A 19,900-nucleotide genomic window follows, 5' to 3' on the forward strand; every position below is an offset into this window, starting at 1 on the left:
GTCTCAGGACCCGGGGCAAGTGTCACCCAATCTGCAGATAAGGGCTGTAGATCTTGGGAAACTGTCCCTCTCTCTCTGCCTCACTCTCCAGATCATGTCCTTATCCTCCCTTCCTCTCCCTCAGGATAAGAGCCCATCTGTGGTACTTTATGGTTCTCCATGTTAATAGATCTATAGAACTATTCATTGTTTAAAACGCTGCAAATGACTTAAAAATCAAACACTTTTTTGCATAGCAATTCATGTTCCCATTCGGTAAGCTTATATGTAGACCTGTAGCAGGTGTAAAGTTGCTGTGTTTAAATATTAAATACAAATTAAAATGGATATTATGTTTTTCTACAATTTGTCCCTGTGTGTCTGTGTGTCTGTGTCCCTCTGTATGTGTGTCCCTCTGTATGTATGCCCCTCTTTAATGGTGCCCCTCTCTGTGAGTGTGTGTCCCTGTGTGTGTGTCTGTATCCCTGTGTATGTGTCCCTCTTTTTGTGTGTCCCTCTGTGTGTGCCTGTGTTTGACTGTGTCCCTCTATATGGGTGCCCCTCTGTGAGTGTGTGTCCCTGTGCGTGTGTCTGTATCCCTGTGTATGTGTCGCTCTTTTTGTGTATCCCTCTGTGTGTGTCTGTGTTTGACTGTGTCCCTCTGTATGGGTGCCCCTCTGTGAGTGTGTGTCCCTGTGTGTGTCTGTATCCCTGTGTATGTGTCCCTCTTTATGTGTGTTCCTGTATATGTCCCTGTGTGTGTGTTTGTCTGTGTCCCTCTGTGTATATCATTTTATAGTGTTTCTAATATCTCAGCACTCTGGCTCTGATACGAGCCATTGCCTCCCCAGCCACTTACCTCACTGCACGTCACTTGGCTTAGTGCATTTTTGGGTTAACATTTGAATGCGAGAACAGGGATTTGAAACGTGCCCCATAAAAATATATGGGGAGAATGAGATAGCATGGCTGAGCTATCTGACCTCTAGACTTTCACTTGAGCAAACACTTTTAACTTGTAATATGGGCATGGGAATAGGAGCTCTGTTGATTTAACTTGAGGAGTGTTAGTACTCAACCGTGCTTGTGTGTTGTGCTCCACTTGTAATCTAGCCCATAGTGCATTGGACCTGATGCCAAGAAGACCTGTAGTCCCTAATACCTGTCACCACAATACAGAGCAAAAAGTTGACGCCTTCACTTACCCCATACTTTTGTCTGCTACTCTGCAAAGATTGAATAATCCTGTGCAGGGAAATATCCGTGACAGTAAATAAATAGTATAGAATTGCAGAGATATCCACTATAAAGGAGTCACAAAACAAACTAGGTATTTGTTTTGAAATGTGTCTGTTATCTATAACCAGTCTGTTTGCTAGAATAGATAGATAAATAAATAGATAGATAGATAGATAGATAGATAGATAGATAGATAGATATAGTGGCAGGCTTAAAAAATATAGCAACCTTGCTTGCGCAAACTTGTGGTAACTAACGTTCCCCGTACTTTCAATGAGGAGTGCAAAACTGAAACTTGTGCTCGGATTACAAATCCATGGTTAAAGGTATAGGACAGTCAAAATTAAAATCTGCATGGGTGGATTCAAATTTTAAGTAGCAGTATTTTTTGCAATACATTTCTGTCAGCCAAATATTAAGAGGCATACACACATATGTTGTAAGTGCCCTGTGCACCAGCATGCAAACACCACACCTTCTCAGAGAGTCAACAGTGGTTTGTAGGACACATATTAGGTCTTCAAAGGCACAATACACACTACTGAGCGCTCTTCGAGAAACCACATGTTACATATGAGCTTATTACACAGAAACAGTAATATTTTGCTAAAAGCATTGTCTATAGGTAGTGTATTGCAAAAATGCTTCTATTTAAAGTTCAACTGTAATAATGTAATAATAGTGAAAAGATTGGGTAAAGTTTATAATCTATAGAAAATTGCTCCTTTATGTATATTTTCGATATGAAATAGCAGTATCTGCTTATTAAAACCATAACCTAATCAAATTGGCTGAGCTTATCTCTATATTAACTCTAATCTAATCTATTAGCAAGAACAGTACTTAGGGGCCCATTTATCAAGCTCTGTATGGAGCTTGAAGGCCCATGTTTCTTGCAAGCCTTCAGACTCACCAGAAACACCAGTTATGAAGCAGCGGTCTAAAGACTGATGCTCCATAACCTGTCTGCCTGCTCTGAGGAGGCGGACAGAGATTGTGTGAAATCAATTTAAATAGGCCCCTTAGAGTGAACAATGGAAAAATGAACATTTCATTATCTCTCTAAACCTTCTATACTTTCCTATATACAGTACTTAATTAATGACATTTACAGTATAGGGGGGGATACAACAGGCAAAAGCAGCTATTTCGAATGAAAACAAATAAATAGAAAAAAATGAAACACACTCCAGCAGGTAATATGGATTGCTGGGAATACAGTAAGGCCTAGATTATGTGATGCGCTAAAATAGATTAGTGCACAAACTGGTATTATAAGTCCATAGTAGAATTACCAGAGAACGTTTAGTGCGGCCGACAACTCATAAACGCGCCCTGTACTTTCAATGGGAAGCGCGGCTGTGCTAAACATTTCTCATATTGCAAGTTGTGAGTTATGTGATGCTCTGGAGAGTAACACATAACAATGCTAAAAAACTAAGGTGTCCCATAGAAGTCTTTGGGGAGAGGAAGTTATCATGGCTGCGCTATCTGACCTCCAGATGATAGTGCTCCTGAGGCATTATGGTATAAAGTACATGCGTGTATGTGGTGTAATGTATATGCATTATACTTTAAAAAGTGCTCCTTTTATATTTTTTCTGTTTGTTTATTGTAAAAAATGTGTTTTCTACTTTGGTATGTTTTTGGTTTAGAAACAAGATTATCAGTATGGAAAATCAATATCCTGCATAAAAACATTGGTGCTGTCAGGGTCGACTGAAACCAACCTTGGCTCCTAGGCAAAATTAGTGAAGGACTCTTCACTAGGGATGGGAAAATGTGTTTATATCCGAATTTGAATGTTAGAACGAATGTTATTGTAGAAATTCGATTTACATAATAGAATATTGATAAGAACGAATATTCTTAAAAATTTGATTTTCGAATGTTATTTACAGTTTTTGAATGTCACATTCGAATTCGAATGTCATATTCGAATTCGAATGTTACATTTGAATATCACATTTAAATTCAAATATTACATTTATAAAACAAAATTGTAGACTAGAAACTCTATTTCGAATGTCACATTCGAATCGAATATCACATTCGAATCGAAAGTCACATTCGAATTCGAATATTACATTTATAAAACACAGTATTAGACTAGAAATACTATTTCGAATTTGAATATCACATTCGAATCGAATATCACATTTGAATCGAATATCACATTTAAAACACAGTATTAGACTAGAAATAATATATAATATAATATAATATGTAGCATTCGAATATTACATTCATTAAACACAGTTGTAGACTAGAAATACTATTTCAAATTTGAGTGTCAAATTTGAATTCGAATATTACATTTCAAAATTGAATGAATACATAGCTAAACATTCTATTATTCGAAAATTCGAAAATAGAATGTTAGAATGTTATATAAACATTTGAAATTCGATTCGAACGAACGAATGTATCAAAATTCGTTTTAAATATCGAATTTTTAGAAACATTCGCCCATCCCTACTCTTCACCTCATCCCCCACCCTGACGCCTATGCCACTTCCTCACCCCACCACCTTTGTCTCGCCCCTACCAGGGCCCCAATTTCTATGGACAAGATCCCCAACATAAAGGGTCAGGGGCGGGCCCCCAAATCCTGGGCTCCCACAGCCACAGATAATCCCTCCAGGACCCCTACCCTCCAGGGCCAGACCCTAGACTACAAGGCCCCCAGGGCAACATACTCATGGCCAGCCACAGAGTACTAACTCCTGGGAAAGGGCCCCCACTATAGGCACCTACTTTGCCTACCCTTCAGAAAAATCTGTATTGTATTGTACTAATTGCTTTTATGCAATCTCACTGTAACAACTGGGATTGCATAATTACAATCAGTTTAATGCAATATAGATTTTCCTAAATACAGATACATTGAGAAAAGAAGCAAACATGGCACCTTTTACAAAACCTGTTTACAGGGTGAGAAATGTTTCAATACGCACTTTTGTGAAGCAACACTGTTTTTATGTGCGATATCAATATCCCAAACTGTTAATTTTTTTCTAAACCAAAAAAATAATAAAGCCACTTATACAATAGGAAAACTTAGAAGAGGAATTTTCACCACTGACACAACTTCTGTGAAATAAACGAATACCATACAGATGGGGATTTCTAACCCACCTCATATTGATCCATGAGGAAAGAAGAGTGATATGTGACGATATTTCAGAAGCCCCAAAGTTCTGTGAAATACTACGACTAGACCCGTCGGATCTTGTTAACCCATCCTCAACTGGACCTCCAAGCAACAATCAACAGCGAGTGCGAAACAACTGGTCTCTTACTCCAGCTAAAGCACAAAAACGTCCTGCAGCTGCTAGGACATTAGAAGTTGGTACTTGAATATATATGGAACTTTACTTCTTAGTAGGTCTTTTGGACTTACATATAATTTCAAAGATGTCCACTCCATATAAGTCTCCTAATTTGGGAGGCTGAATAACTCCAGCAGATAGCTTATAACTCCTGTCATAACCTCTGATTCGTGAGTATGTTTGCAAAATCTATATTTAAATGCAACTGATCAGGATATACCTTGAGACTTGACGTGATATTTAGCTGTTGAGTTTTTAAATCACTCTGCTTAATTCAAGTATGCTGACGATTAATATAAATATGGATAATACTATCTATTTTCTGTTAATATATATGGAACTTCACTTCTTAGTAGGTCTTTTAGACTTACAAATAATTTCAAAGATGTCCTCTCCATATAAGTCTCCTAATTCGGGCGGCTGAATAACTCCAGCAGATAGTTTATAACTCCTGTCATAACCTCAGATTCGTGAGTATGTTTGCAAAATCTATATCTAAATGCAACTGATCAGGATATACCTTGAGACTTGATGTGATATTTAGCTGTTGAGTTTTAAAATCACTTTGCTTAATTCAAATATGCTGAAGATTAATATAAATGTGGATAATACTATCTATTTTCTGTTATGTTATTATAAGCTACATATTGATAAGGCCTCTATGACTTTTAACACAGGCTTACATTTTCTTCCCCCAGCTAACTGTTTATTTGTTATTTACATTGGTGTAAAGGTAACTACTCTGCCTGCGTTAATGGTTAATATCCTATACTCCAGGCTATATAAGCCAGGATGCTTGAGTTATTATTGTTTTTACAGCTGTTTTTGTTATGTTACTAGATACAGGTTACATAATTTGATGAGTGCTATGTTATTTTCCCAGTACATGAAATGTTCTTATTTTGTACATACAAAGTTTAAGACACTTGCGCACCACTACAGTAATATGGTATAATGGCCACCAAACAAACAAAAATTCCAATTACTATTTTAACTCAGAATGTTAAGAGGTTTCTCTCTCCTTGTAAGAGGTCAAAGGCATTGTCAGATCTATACAAGAAAAAAGCTGACATTCTATTTTTACAGGAGACACATTTTAAAAATTACAAATTCCCAAATATTTTGGTAAACATTACACACAACATTTTCACAATACTGCACCAACCAAACATTGTGGAGTTAGTATCTTAATTCGCAAACATATCCCCTTCACTGTTCTACAGACAGTTAAAGATGGTGAGGGTAGATTTTTGGGAATAGCAGGGCTAATGTACGGTCGACCAATTACATTAATTAATATTTATGCACCTAACTTTCAACATATGCCATTTTTTAAAGCAATGTTTCGGAAACTAGTAGATATCGCTAAAGGCCCAATTTTCCTTGGAGGCGTCTTCAATTTCCCCTTTCAGCCCTCTATAGATACCTCCAATCCCCAGCCCAGGACGTCACAACGCACGGTGACATACTTATGGAGAGCTTTGAGAGATCATAACCTATATGATATATGGCGCTTTTCCCATCCTTCAACAAAAGATTATACCTTCTACTCCCACCCTTCGCAGTCCTACAGCAGAATAGATTACCTACTTACAAATCAAGCAGGTGTTTCCTTAATAACTAATCCCATAATCACTCCTACATCTTGGTCTGATCATTCGGCAGTTGCAATACAAATCACTTGGCCTAATACACCCACTGAACCCTACTTATGGAAACTTGATGATTCATTGTTGACTCATCAAACTTTTGAAGATCACCTCTCTAAAGTTATGGAGGAATACTTTCAAATTAATAATAACTCAGTCAAAGATCCATTTGTGGTTTGGGAAGCCCATAAATGCACTCTTAGAGGGGAATTTATAAAATACAAAGCACATCTCCAAAAAACTTCTAGACAGCTATACACAACATTAACCACCAGACTAGCGCAACTAGACTACTTACACAAGAAGGATCCCAAAAATGCCGCCCTCTTACGTGACATGAATAGCGTCAGAGAACAACTAGAAACATTCCTTGCTTTAGAACATCAGAAAACAGCTATAAAGTTAAAACAAAAATGTTATCATGAAAGTAATAAAGCAGGGAAAATGCTAGCTAGGAATCTCAAGAGAGCTAGGTTAAAATCGTTTATTCATGAATTAAAATCCCCTCACAACACTACTGTAAATACAACCCCAGACATCCTAGACCAGTTTCACAAATACTACTCTAGCCTTTATAACCTACAGGATACAGTCTCAGAATCTAACATTTACTCTGAAGGCCCCATTCAATCATACTTAGCCTCGTGCAATCTCCCGACAATTTCCCCAGAACAACGGGAGTTTTTGGAATCACAAATAACTCCTAATGAAATCTCGGCAGCTATAAAAGAACTGTCCCCAGGTAAAAGTCCAGGTCCAGACGGAGATATTCGCCCCAACTCTCATTCCTTCATTACACAAGTTGTATAATAATATGTCATCCACTAACCCTCCTCCACCCTCCATGTTAGCAGCATATATTATAATGTTGCCAAAGCCAGGCAAAACTCCCGATACACCAGCAAATTTTCGTCCCATTTCACTACTGAATACCGATACCAAAATATATGCCAAGTTACTAGCAAACAGATTGACGAAACTACTCCCCCAATTAATCCATTATAATCAAGTTGGATTCACCCCATATCGAGAGGCTAGGGATAACACTATCAAAATACAAACACTGATTGATTATGCATCAAAGGCAAAAATCCCCATAATCTTAGAGTCCATGGACGCGGAGAAAGCCTTTGATCGGCTAAATTGGACCTTTCTCGAGCAAACCTTGGTCAAATTTGGCTTCCAAGACACATTTATATCTAAGATAATGTCCCTATATAGTTCCCAAAATGCAAAAATTAGACTGAATGACTCAGTATCCCCGACCTTTGATATACACAATGGCACACGGCAAGGATGCCCTTTATCCCCGTTATTGTTTGCCTTAACTATAGAGGCTTTGGCAACCAGAATAAGGAACAATGAGAACATTACTGGCATAACCATCCAAGAGAGGGACTACAAAATCTCTCTATATGCAGATGATGTTTTGTTATCTATAACCAACCCACTTACCTCCATGCCTGAACTGCATACTGAATTTCAAATCTATGGTAGATTATCAAACTTTAAGATCAATGCTATAAAATCTGAATTTATGGGAGTGGGGGTCCCATTGTAGGAACTCAACCACATACAATCTACGTACCAATACAGACTCCAGAAACACTCTTTAAAATATTTAGGCATTAATATTACCATGGACCCACAGCACATGTTTAAGACAAATTATACCCTTCTATTGAATAATATACAACAAGAGCTACAATCCTGGCACAACAAAACTCTATCATGGCTAGGTAGATTGCATAACAAAATAGTCAAAGAGAAACTCTTATTACTGTGCCAGCAGTCCAAAAGTATAATATCCAAAAGTATGGGAGCCGTAAGTATAACCAATGCAAACAGTTAGATATTGAAAACTCAAATGGCCGCAAAGAGCCACAAGTAATTGCACACAAACAGGCAAAAATCAAATGTATAAACGGCTGTTTAGAGCACACCTTGGCCAACCAAATACTTCACTCACCCGTGTTCGCCGGAGTGGGGGTGCTTCAGGCAATATCAATGCCCCTTTCCTCTTACTAGGCTCTGTGCAGGAAAAGCTCCACTCTGGGGAAAACAAGCAAACCGGAAGCACGCCATGACGAAGCGGTGAACCTCAACCGCCTCAACTTATCACAGCTGCAATCCTCCTGCGTCCTCATATGGCTCCTCCCCCCTGCTCCGCTCCGTAACACAGTGAGACTTGCGGGTGCTGTGGCCGTAAATGCAGAGGCTAAATACAAGCGTCCATCACTCTTGCTCCTTTTGTATCTTTGTGTCCCATAATCAGCCAAAAATGCAGCCGGTTTACTGGAAAGCAGAGAATTCAAAGAAAGACGATCCCAGCTGCATAAAAGTATATTCCTTTATTTCGTTCAAATTAAAACATGGAGAAACACAGCAAAACGATGTGGAAGGTGCTGAGGGCGCAGCACTGTCCAGACAGTGCTGCGCCCTCAGCACCTTCCACATTGTTTTGCTGTGTTTCTCCATGTTTTAATTTGAACAAAATAAAGGAATATACTTTTATGCAGCTGGGATCGTCTTTCTTTGAATTCTAGGTAGATTGCATGCCATAAAAATGACCATCCTACCGAAAATTCTATACATCTTTCAGACTATCCCACTAGCGTTGCCCAAATTCTTTTTTAATAAACTTCAAAACTTGCTCAACAATTATTTATGGAATAACAAATGCCCTAGGATTGCAAAAAATATAATTTATCGCCCTAAATTACAGGGAGGACTGGGAATGCCGAATATATATTACTATTTCTTGGCGTGCACATTAACACGGATAATTGACTGGTGTAAACATGGCACCCATAAAGAATGGGTAAGACTGGACCATGACCTGGCACAAAACTCCCAATTAGGGGCAAGTTGCTGGGTACCCCATATTCATAGGCCCATGAACCCATCTACATCAGAAATAACTAGATTAACATTAAAAATATGGGATAAATGTCTTATTAATTTTCCGATGATTTCTAGTATACCATCGCCCCTGACACCCCTGAAACATAATGAAGAAGCACAAAGATCACAGCATACTCAATATGTAAGGGGCTTAACCCTAAGAGATGTGATACCGTGTAGTCTGGCCATAGAAAATAAATCCCTTAAGCCCAAAACAGTTTTGCAAGAAACGTTAGGAAGTTATTTTAACCCATGGTTTAGATATTTTCAATTGAACCATTACGTTACCACTCATACCAAACGCACTCAATTCTATAGTCCTATATCGCCTTTTGAATCTTTATGTAGATCTGATATATATTCAAAAGGTTCCCTTTCATTAATATATAAAATGCTTCTGGAATACCACTCTAAATGCCTCCCGACGTATACAAACAAATGGTCGGAGGAACTTCAAACTCCCATAACCCCGGAACAATGGGCAAAAATATTTAAAAACATGTGCCTACACACATCATCTGTAGCACAACTGGAATCAAATTTAAAGCTGCTTTGCAGATGGTACAAAACCCCAGTTAAACTAGCTGCGATCTACAACCTTAGGGATAATAAATGTTGGAGAGCATGTGGGGGAGTAGGTAATAACCAGCATATCTGGTGGACGTGCCCTGATATTGGTCAATATTGGAAAGATATTCATATAGCCATCAAACAGACGCTTAATATTGAAATGCCCTTTGACCCCCTCATATTTCTATTCAATAATACACCAAATATTAAATGTAAACTGAGACGACGACTTATGGTTATACTACTTAACTGTGCTAGGAGGCTAATACCAAGAAAATGGAAGTCAACAGTAACCCCTTCAATCTCAGAATGGCGCTCATTGGTTAATTATACGCTGGCAATGGAAAAGCATCACTATATGTTTACAGGGAGATTGGATGACTTCTTAGCTATAAACTTTATATGGGAGGAATATAGCCACTCTACACAAAGTACTGGACAAAACACATCACATGCCTAATACAATATAAAACAATTCTATATATAAGAGAACCCTGAGATACCGGCTAAAAGGATATACTAATTTATAGTAATATAAGATTCGAGAAGGTGACTAGTAGAAATTTACTATATCATGTACAAAGGATATAATATTGGGGATACTGTTGTACTATGACTAATCCCATTTCAATTGTAACCACTCCCCTTCTGTACTATTCAATATATGTTGTAACCTGTATTGATTGTTATTTTTCTTTTACTTTAATAAAGAAAATTTTCAACAAAAAAAAGAAAACTTATAAGGAACGTTTTTACAGTATAATGCATATATATTACACCTCATAGGCACATGTACTAGAGACCCATAGCTAGATATTCTCATTGCACCAGCATTTTAAATACTCTAGCTGCTCAGAGCAAAAGTGGGGCTTGTACCATGTCAGTAATTAACAAATTAAGCAGCTTAGGCTCTCTTAGCAAGTGCAGAGTTTAAAAAGCTGTTGCACACTGCATACTTAAATACCCTGCTAAAGATTATATTAGAAGCATTTTTGCTAATACATGTATATAACAATTGCCTTTATTCTATTTTGGCTTGAATGTCCCTTTAATTTAATGAATAGACTTTATTGAAAAGTGCTGTGTCCAGGAATTAATAGTAGATTAGCTATGTTTGTGAGTATAACAGTAGGTGCGCAGTGTAAGTGTCAAGTGGATTTGCTCTGCTGATATAAGTCAAGAGTTATTTTATAAATAAATGTTAATTTAATTTCTGTCAAATTCATTGACAACCTTTTTTTAATTTCTTTTCCAGAGTTTCTGTCAGCGTTTCTGTGACCGTGGAGAGTTTTAGAATTGCCAGGCCAGAAAAACCACAATGCATGGATTTAATCTGACATTCTGTGACCAGTATTATTGTTACACATTTAAATTGTGAACGTCCTGTGTTCTAAGACTACTAAAACTGGGCAAATTTTTCTAAGCAAACCCTTTATTTTTTCAGAATGTTTGCACAATATCAAAGTATATAAAGTAAAGCGTAAATTAAATCCTTTTGTAAATTGAATTTGTCTCATCTTACTTTTGTCCTTATACCAGAGGAAAGACAACTTTGTAGGATTTGCAATTATTAAGTTCACTAAAAGAAAATGCCATAATTGGAAGCGTGAAAGCAGCCTTTCATGTTTACACATTAATATTTAATGTTCTACTGGAATTTAAACACTTATGTGAAACTGCCAGACTTGGCAGATCATTTAAAAGCTTACGGGATTATCAAACCAGTCATTTAAAATGACATTTTCACTACCTAAATATTTGTCTACGAAATGGGATGTATGGCACAGGATTTGGCAATGCAACAGGTTCTTCACATGCTAGAAACACCACTGTTTTCCCATAAAACTGTCAAGCCTCCCTTTAATGAAACATATATAAAATGAGATGATGTTTGCCACATCTCAGCAAGCTAATTCACTTTAGCTTTTTCCTGTCGAGTTTTCTATTAGCACTTCAATCAATCTGTCTTTTAAAAATCAGGGCACAAAGTTTTCACTTGGAACTCCAACATGTAATATAAGAAGGTGTTTAATTTCCAGGTATTCTATCCGTTTGTATAAACATAGAAATGTGGTCTAATTCATGTAGCATTGTGCATAGAGCTGTTTGATTGGGTCCTGAGAACCAAATTATTGCTCAACTTGCATCAGTGGTTAATGGTTGATCGTACACAATTCTACTGGGTAGCGTTGTTGTTTTTAATTGGGATCTTAAAGTTTAATTTCTTTTTATAGGGAAACGTAATATATTTTAAAATAACACCTTCCACTGAATCCCTGCAAAAGTACAGGTTTTAACTAAATTAGACCTGCAAAGCTTAACAGCTAATTTTCCTGGGGTATGGTCCTCAGTTCTGGATCACTATACCAGTCTCTACTCATGGCCAACATTCTGTAATGTGTTACGGGTCACTTCTAAAAATAGTAGTGTTAGGGTTTAGAGAATAAAAGCCTTCTTTATATACTAGCTATACATCTATCAAAGACATTGATGTTTTTCTCGTCATACTGCAAGGCAAATATACTTTCTATAACTGTAAGAAGCAACTCTACTTGCCTTAAGCCATAGTTTGGAATATCATCTATAGCAGTGATTTTTAACCTTTTTTTTGCTGTGGCACACTTTTTTACATTAAAAAATCCTGTGGCACACCACCATCCCAAAATTAAAAAAAAAATCACACATTGTAGCCTAATACAGCATATAAATATACACATACACACAAACACGCACATACTGTATGTATTGTGCTGTTATGCCATGCCTCCTACAAACTACCCCTGCACTGGGAGTAAAAAACAAGCAAAGTTTAAAAAATATGTCACACTGTTGTCAGTCTGCCGTGGCACACCTGAGGATCTCTCACGGCACACTAGTGTGCCACGGCACACTGGTTGAAAAACACTGATCTATAGTTTTACAAAAATATTAACTAAATAAATAGGTGAAAATAAAATAGAAGAAATGAAAGCAATACATAGTATCTGTTGGAAATTGAAAGATAAAAGATAATTATCTCTCCAGTTTGTACATTAAGTATCTATATATTAAGTAGAAAGTAAGCAAAAATTAGTTATACAATACTAAGGGCGAGATTACAAGTCGTGCGGCAAATCTAAATTTACCATTAGCGAGAACACCGCTAGCAAAATGCTTTTTGCGCTTCTCAGGATCTGCTCGCATTAAAAGTTAAATAAAATATGTTTTTTGCTAGCGGTAGCCCGAGAAGTGCAAACATCGCTAGCAGAGTTTTGGCGTGTACGTGCATGTGCTCTGCCGCAAAAATCAATGGAGAATTGTTTTTTTAAAAAAAAACACCCTACTCACGAAAACGACAAAAAAAGTGAAAAAAACATACCACCTAGTCTAATAACCCCTAATCTGCCATCACCCCACATCGCAGACACTAAATAAAACTGTTAATCCCTAAACTGCCATCCCATAACATCTCAAAGTACATTAACCCCTTAATGACAACAGCACTTTTCCATTTTCTGTCCGTTTTGGACCAAGGCTATTTTTACATTTTTGCAGTGTTTGTGTTTAGCTGTAATTTTCCTCTTACTCATTTACTGTACCCACACATATTATATACTGTTTTTCTCGCCATTAAATGGACTTTCTAAAGATACCATTATTTTCATCATATCTTATAATTTACTATAAAAAAAAAAAAATAAATATGAGGAAAAAATGGAAAAAACAAACTTTTTCTAACTTTGACCCCAAAATCTGTTGCACATCTACAACCACCAAAAACACGCATGCTAAATAGTTTCTAAATTTTGTCCTGAGTTTAGAAATACCCAATGTTTACATGTTCTTTGCTTTTTTTGCTAGTTATAGGGCCATAAATATAAGTAGCACTTTGCTATTTCCAAACCACTTTTTTTCAAAATTAGCGCTAGTTACATTGGAACACTGATATCTTTCAGGAATTCCTGAATATCCCTTGACATGTATATAATTTTTTTTAGAAGACAACCCAAAGTATTGATCTAGGCCCATTTTGGTATATTTCTTGCCACCATTTCACCACCAAATGCGATCAAATAAAAAAAATAGTTCACTTTTTCACAATTTTTTTTACAAACTTTAGGTTTCTCACTGAAATTATTTACAAACAGCTTGTGCAATTATGGCATAAATGGTTGTACATTTTTCTCTGGGATCCCCTTTGTTCAGAAATAGCAGACATATATGGCTTTAACTTTGCTTTTTGGTAATTAGAAGGCCGCTAAATGTCACTGTGCACCACACGTGTATTATGCCCAGCAGTGAAGGGGTTAATTAGGGAGCATGTAGGGAGCTTTTTAGGGTAATTTTAGCTTTAGTGTAGTGTAGTAGACAACCCAAAGTATTGATCTAGGCCCATTTTGGTATATTTCATGCCACCATTTCATCGCCAAATGCGATCAAATAAAAAAAAACGTTAATTTTTCCAAATTTTAGGTTTCTCACTGAAATCATTTACAAACATCTTATGCAATTATGGCACAAATGGTTGTAAATGCTTCTGTGGGATAACCTTTGTTCAGAAATAGCAGACATATATGGCTTTGGCATTGCTTTTTGGTAATTAGAAGGCCGCGAAATGCAGCTGCGCACCACACGTGTATTATGCCCAGCAGTGCAGGGGTTAATTAGGGAGCTTGTAGGGTTAATTTTAGCTTTAGTGTAGTGTAGTAGACGACCCAAAGTATTGATCTAGGCCCATTTTGGTATATTTCATGCCACCATTTCACCGCCAAATGCGATGGAAAAAAAAAAATAGTCAACTTTTTCACAAACTTTTGGTTTCTCACAGAAATTATTTACAAACAGCTTGTGCAATTATGGCACAAATGGTTGTAAATGCTTCTCTGGGATCCCCTTTGTTCAGAAATAGCAGACATATATGGCTTTGGTGTTGCTTTTTGGTATTTAGAAGGCCGCTAAATGCTGCTGCGCATCACATGTGTATTATGGCCAGCAGTGAAGTGGTTAATTAGGTAGCTTGTAGGGAGCTTGCAGGGTTAATTTTAGCTTTAGTGTAGAGATCAGCATCACACCCCTGATCCCTCTCAAAGAGCTCTCTTACCTCCCCCACCCCACAATTGTCCCTGCCATCTTAAGTACTGGCAGAAAGTCTACCAGTACTAAAATAAAAGCTATCTCTGATTTTTTTTTTAAAAAAAATAAGCATATTTACATATGCTGCTCTGTAGGATCCCCCCTTAGCCCCCAACCTCCCTGAGCCCCCCCCCCCAAACAGCTCTCTAACCTCCCCCTCTACCTTCTTGGGAGCCATCTTGGGTACTAGCAGATGTCTGCCAGTACCCAGTTTACAATATAAGAAATGTATATATATTTTTTTTTTTGTAATGTAGCTTCCTCCCCAAGACCAACCCCCACCCCCCTCCCAGATCCCTTAGATTATTTTTTTTGGGTATTCCCTCCCCCCTTTCTCCCACTTATAATACTTTTCTTTTTCTGCAGTGCTCACTTGCCGTGCACTCACCCGTCCGCCACCCCCTGTGCACGCGCGCGTCCGTGAGTGCCCCTGGAGACCCCGCCCCCCATTCCGCCCCATCTCAGACCCAGAACCCATAGATGGCCGCCCACCCGCCTCCGACTTCAGCTCCCACCAACCAACGAATGCGGCCATCAATGTCCGGTGTAGAGAGGGCCACAGAGTGGCTCTCTCGGCACCGGAGGGGTTAAAATGGTTATTGCAGGATACCTCGATATCGAGCAGCTGGAAGCGATCAGGATTTTACTTTGTAATGTTAGCCCAATACTGCTATACTTTTGTTATTTTGTTAGTAAACGAGTGCCAAATATGGCCGCTGCTTGTGGCGTTTGGCTCTTTTCAGAGCCAAATTACTTCTTGTGAAAATGCAACACATAAAGATCTAGATATTCACAGACATTTGTCGGTTGCACATTCAGAAGAAGAAATCTGGCTCCAAAAATAGCCGAATGTCGCTTGTGGCGGCCATATTCTCCATTCATTTTACAACTAAAAGGATGAATGCATATATCTAAATTGTTTATAGCTGTAGAAATGACTAATACTGCATAAAACATCAACAAATAAGCACCAACTAGACAGTTTTCAAACTTAGAGATCTTATAACTCAGAACCTAGAAATAAGTCTCCCAGTATTTATTATTAATGAAACTGTTCAATACATAATTCAACTTAGTATCATGTATCATTGCACATTAGTAAACAAATTAAGGGGCATATTTATCAAGCTCCGTATGACGGCTCGCCGGACACAGAAGTTATGAAGCAGCGGTCTAAAGACCGCCGCTCCATAACCTATCCGCCTGCTCTGAGGTGGCGGGCAGAAATTGACAGAAATCAACCCGATCGAATGACACCTCTGCTCCATAACTGGTCCACCTGCTCAGAGGCTGAGGACATCAATCCGCCCGATCCTATATGATCGGGCTGATTGACACCCCCTGCTAGCTGCCGATTGGCTGAAAATCTACAGGGGGCGGCATTGCACAAGCAGTTCACAAGAACTGCTTGTGCAATGATAAATGAAGACAGCGTATGCTGTCGGCATTCATCGATGTCTGTCGGACATGATCCACTGAGCGGATCATGTCAGACAGACCGATGATAAATTGGCCCCTATAGATCAGATTACAAGTAGCACGCTAATGCAAACACGAAAAACGACAAGCAGTATTGCTGGACAACACTAAAATGAGTTCGCAACTTCATATTGCAAGTCCATGGTAAATATGATTTACCATAGAAGGTTTAGCGTGGCAAACATCACTCTAGCGCACCAATTGCTTTCAATGAATATCGCTAAATAGCGCTGATACTGTAAGTTTAAAGTTATGGGTTATGCTCGATGATGTAAAGTTTAGGGGATAAGATATACTGTATATCTTAAACACACACAAATAAAAAGTTTGGTTTTCCATGCCGATGAGACCAAATAGTTACACAAAACAGAGGATATTGGTGCACAAATAAACAACACATTTTTAAATGCTGCAAAAAAATACCCTCTGTTTTGTGTAACTATTTGGTCTCATTTGGCAGCACTCCCAAATATGTATTTAAACTTTTTGTAATGTATGCTAAACCAAACTTTGTATTTGTATTTATAAAAAAGGGAGACTGACTATCATTGGTTAAAGCACCCCACCCAAGCTCAGGTGTACTCATGACAGTGTAATGGAGTTGTGTATATAAAGCCAGGAAAAAGCAGAGAAAAACAGGAATGATTCAGCTTATAAAGGCAAAGTACTGAAGTGTTAGGACCAGTCTACATTGGGACACCTTGTAGGTTCATGCTAGGTAAGTAGAATTTGGCCATATAGTGCGATTAAGATCCCAATTTTCATATAAAAGCATCAATGTTTTTTTTAATGTTTTGCAGCATTTAAAATGTGTTGTTAATTTGCAAGTGGATGTGCACCAACACCCTCTGTTTTGTGTGTGTGTGTATCAGAGTTCTCTCTGATATAATAATGAGTATATATGTAACAGCCTAGGCTTCTGGTAAATACTTCCCACAATATGAATTGCTTGAACTCCCAGTGTAACTGACATAAATTGAATTCATATATTTCCTTTTCTCACATAACGGTGATACCGTCCACCAGGAATCTTATTCCAAACACTCAATTCTGCAATACGTAGCAGTTTAGTACATAGTTCTGTAGATTGTTGAAACTCCACAGGCACAAATGCAGGATACTTCCCACTAGGAGCACCAACCACAATACAGAGACAGAAGTACCTTGATAGCATTATCAACTCAAAATGAAGTACTCCCTTGGGAACTTACAGGTATCGGCTATCATGCAGGAATAAGCTGCAGCTTCAGGCTTTAACGACCAACAAACCAAGTGAATAACTTGTAATAAAGTAAAACTTAGCTTTTATTGAAAAACATAGTAAAATCAGCGTGAACAGGACAATCTATTAAAGACCTCTGGCTGGTAGGCTGGCTTATGCGTTTCGGCTAAACACCATAATCATAGCTAGCAATTGCCAGTCACAGGTGCAATATGTACAGTACATTGTTTCTCATTTGTTAAAACCAGTTCTTGCTAATACAAATGTAACAGAGGCTTAAAGATACAGGGACCACAAACGGACATGGGCTAAACAGTAGTAATATCATGATTATAATTGAAAGGTGTAATAGGAATATTCAACAGTCGATCTATGTGGATATATATATATAACAAAATGAAACAGAATATAGAATATGTTATTCCCTTATAACTAATTTTGGAGCTCAATGTCCCTTTATCTTCCAGGTTCATGTATATGTGCAAATAGTTCAGAAATATATATATAATCTAAGAATAGCTAAACTTGAATCCCCTGGAAAAATTACCACTCCAAAATTATATCATACATATACTGTAGTTATTCCACATATAGCCTACAATATAGTAAACTAATTAATTTCGGGCAAGATTATAGACTCTGGGCTGCATATGCACATATACCCTTATTTTGCATAGGAATGGTGTCCCTAAATGTTTTACAAACCTGTTAGTTATGAAAATGTACAAAGATCAAGGAAAGTGCAACATTCCATTATCCTATATAATAAATGGCCAAGTATGTTTGTCAGATGCAGTCATGCGCAGTAGAGACTGCACGTGACAAACATTACCTGGCCGTTTGGATCCTGTCACTCAGCACAGAGCAAGGCTGAAGCAGAGTGTTAGGGAGCGTGGCCGACGGGAGCGTCGTAATGGGGGCACTGCCGGGCATCGCGAGGGGCGTGGCCGGGCATCGTGAGGGGCGTGGTCAGGCGGGTGTCATCGCGATGTGGCGTGGCTGGGCGGGGTGCAGTGATGGGGGCGTGGCCAGAGAGGCAAAGGTTTTCAATTAAAGGGACATTAAACACTTTGAGATGGTAATATAAAATGAGAAATTTTATATAATAAAACAACTCTGCAATATACTTTTATTATTTATTTTGTCCTCTTTGCCTGTAATTCCATTCTGAAATTGTGAGCTTTTCAGTTCCTGTTAGAAATGGAAGTGCAGAACACTGTTAAATCCAGCACAACCATTGGATGCACACTCTAGTGACCTATTTATAACTGACCCTAATTGGCCACAGCAGAGAAGGTGACACAAGTTACAGCATGGCAGCTCCGAGTGTTCTATAGACACTAAAACTTTACACTTATTTTGTCACTTGTTAAACAACTAATGAAACTTTAAAAAATACATCTACATGTTAGTCATGGACTAATCTTTTCTTTGAATGCATCATTCTATCTAGCATGTATTTAGTGTTTAATGTCCCTTTAAGACAGAGCCAGAGAGGGAGCAGGAGAGGGGGGGAGAAGGGCCAAAGAGGGGGGAGAGAGAGAGCCAAGGAGGAAAGAGAGCCAAAGAGGAGAGAGAGCCAAAGAGGAAAGAGAGCCAAAGAGGAGAGAGAGCCAAAGAGGAGAGAGAGCAAAAGAGGGGAGAGAGCCAAAGAGGGGGGACAGCCAAAGAGGGGGGAGAGCCAAAGAGGGGGGGAGAGAGAGCCAAAGAGGGGGGGGAGAGAGCCAAAGAGGGGGGGAGAGCCAAAAAGGGGGGGGGAGAGCCAAAGGGGGGGAGAGAGCCAAAGGGGGGGGGGGAGCCAAAGGGGGGGGAGAGAGCCAAAGAGGGGGGAGAGAGAGCCAAAGAGGGGGGAGAGAGCCAAAGGGGGGGGGGGGTAGCCAAAGGGGGGGAGCCAAAGAGGGAGGGGGAGAGCCAAAGAGGGGGGGGGAGAGAGAGCCAAAGAGGAAAGAGAGCCAAAGAGGAGAGAGAGACAAAGAGGAGAGAGAGCAAAAGAGGGGAGAGAGCCAAAGAGGGGAGAGAGCCAAAGAGGGGGGAGAGAGAGCCAAAGAGGGGGGGGGGGGAGAGCCAAAGAGGGGGGGGGAGAGCCAAAGAGGGGGGGGAGAGCCAAAGAGGGGGGGGGAGAGCCAAAGAGGGGGGAGGAGCCAAAGGGGGGGAGAGCCAAAGGGGGGGAGCCAAAGGGGGGGAGCCAAAGGGGGGGAGAGAGCCAAAGGGGGGGAGAGAGCCAAAGAGGGGGGGAGAGAGCCAAAGGGGGGGAGAGAGAGAGCCAAAGAGGGGGGAGAGAACAAAAGAGGGGGGAGAGAACAAAAGAGGGGGGAGAGAGAGCAAAAGAAAGGAGGGAGAGAGCCAAAGAGGGGAGAGAGAGAGCAAAAGAGGGGAGAGAGAGAGCAAAAGAGGGGAGAGAGAGAGCAAAGGAG

This window comes from Bombina bombina, chromosome 4 (assembly GCF_027579735.1).
Source record: "Bombina bombina isolate aBomBom1 chromosome 4, aBomBom1.pri, whole genome shotgun sequence".
Lineage (NCBI taxonomy): Eukaryota > Metazoa > Chordata > Amphibia > Anura > Bombinatoridae > Bombina > Bombina bombina.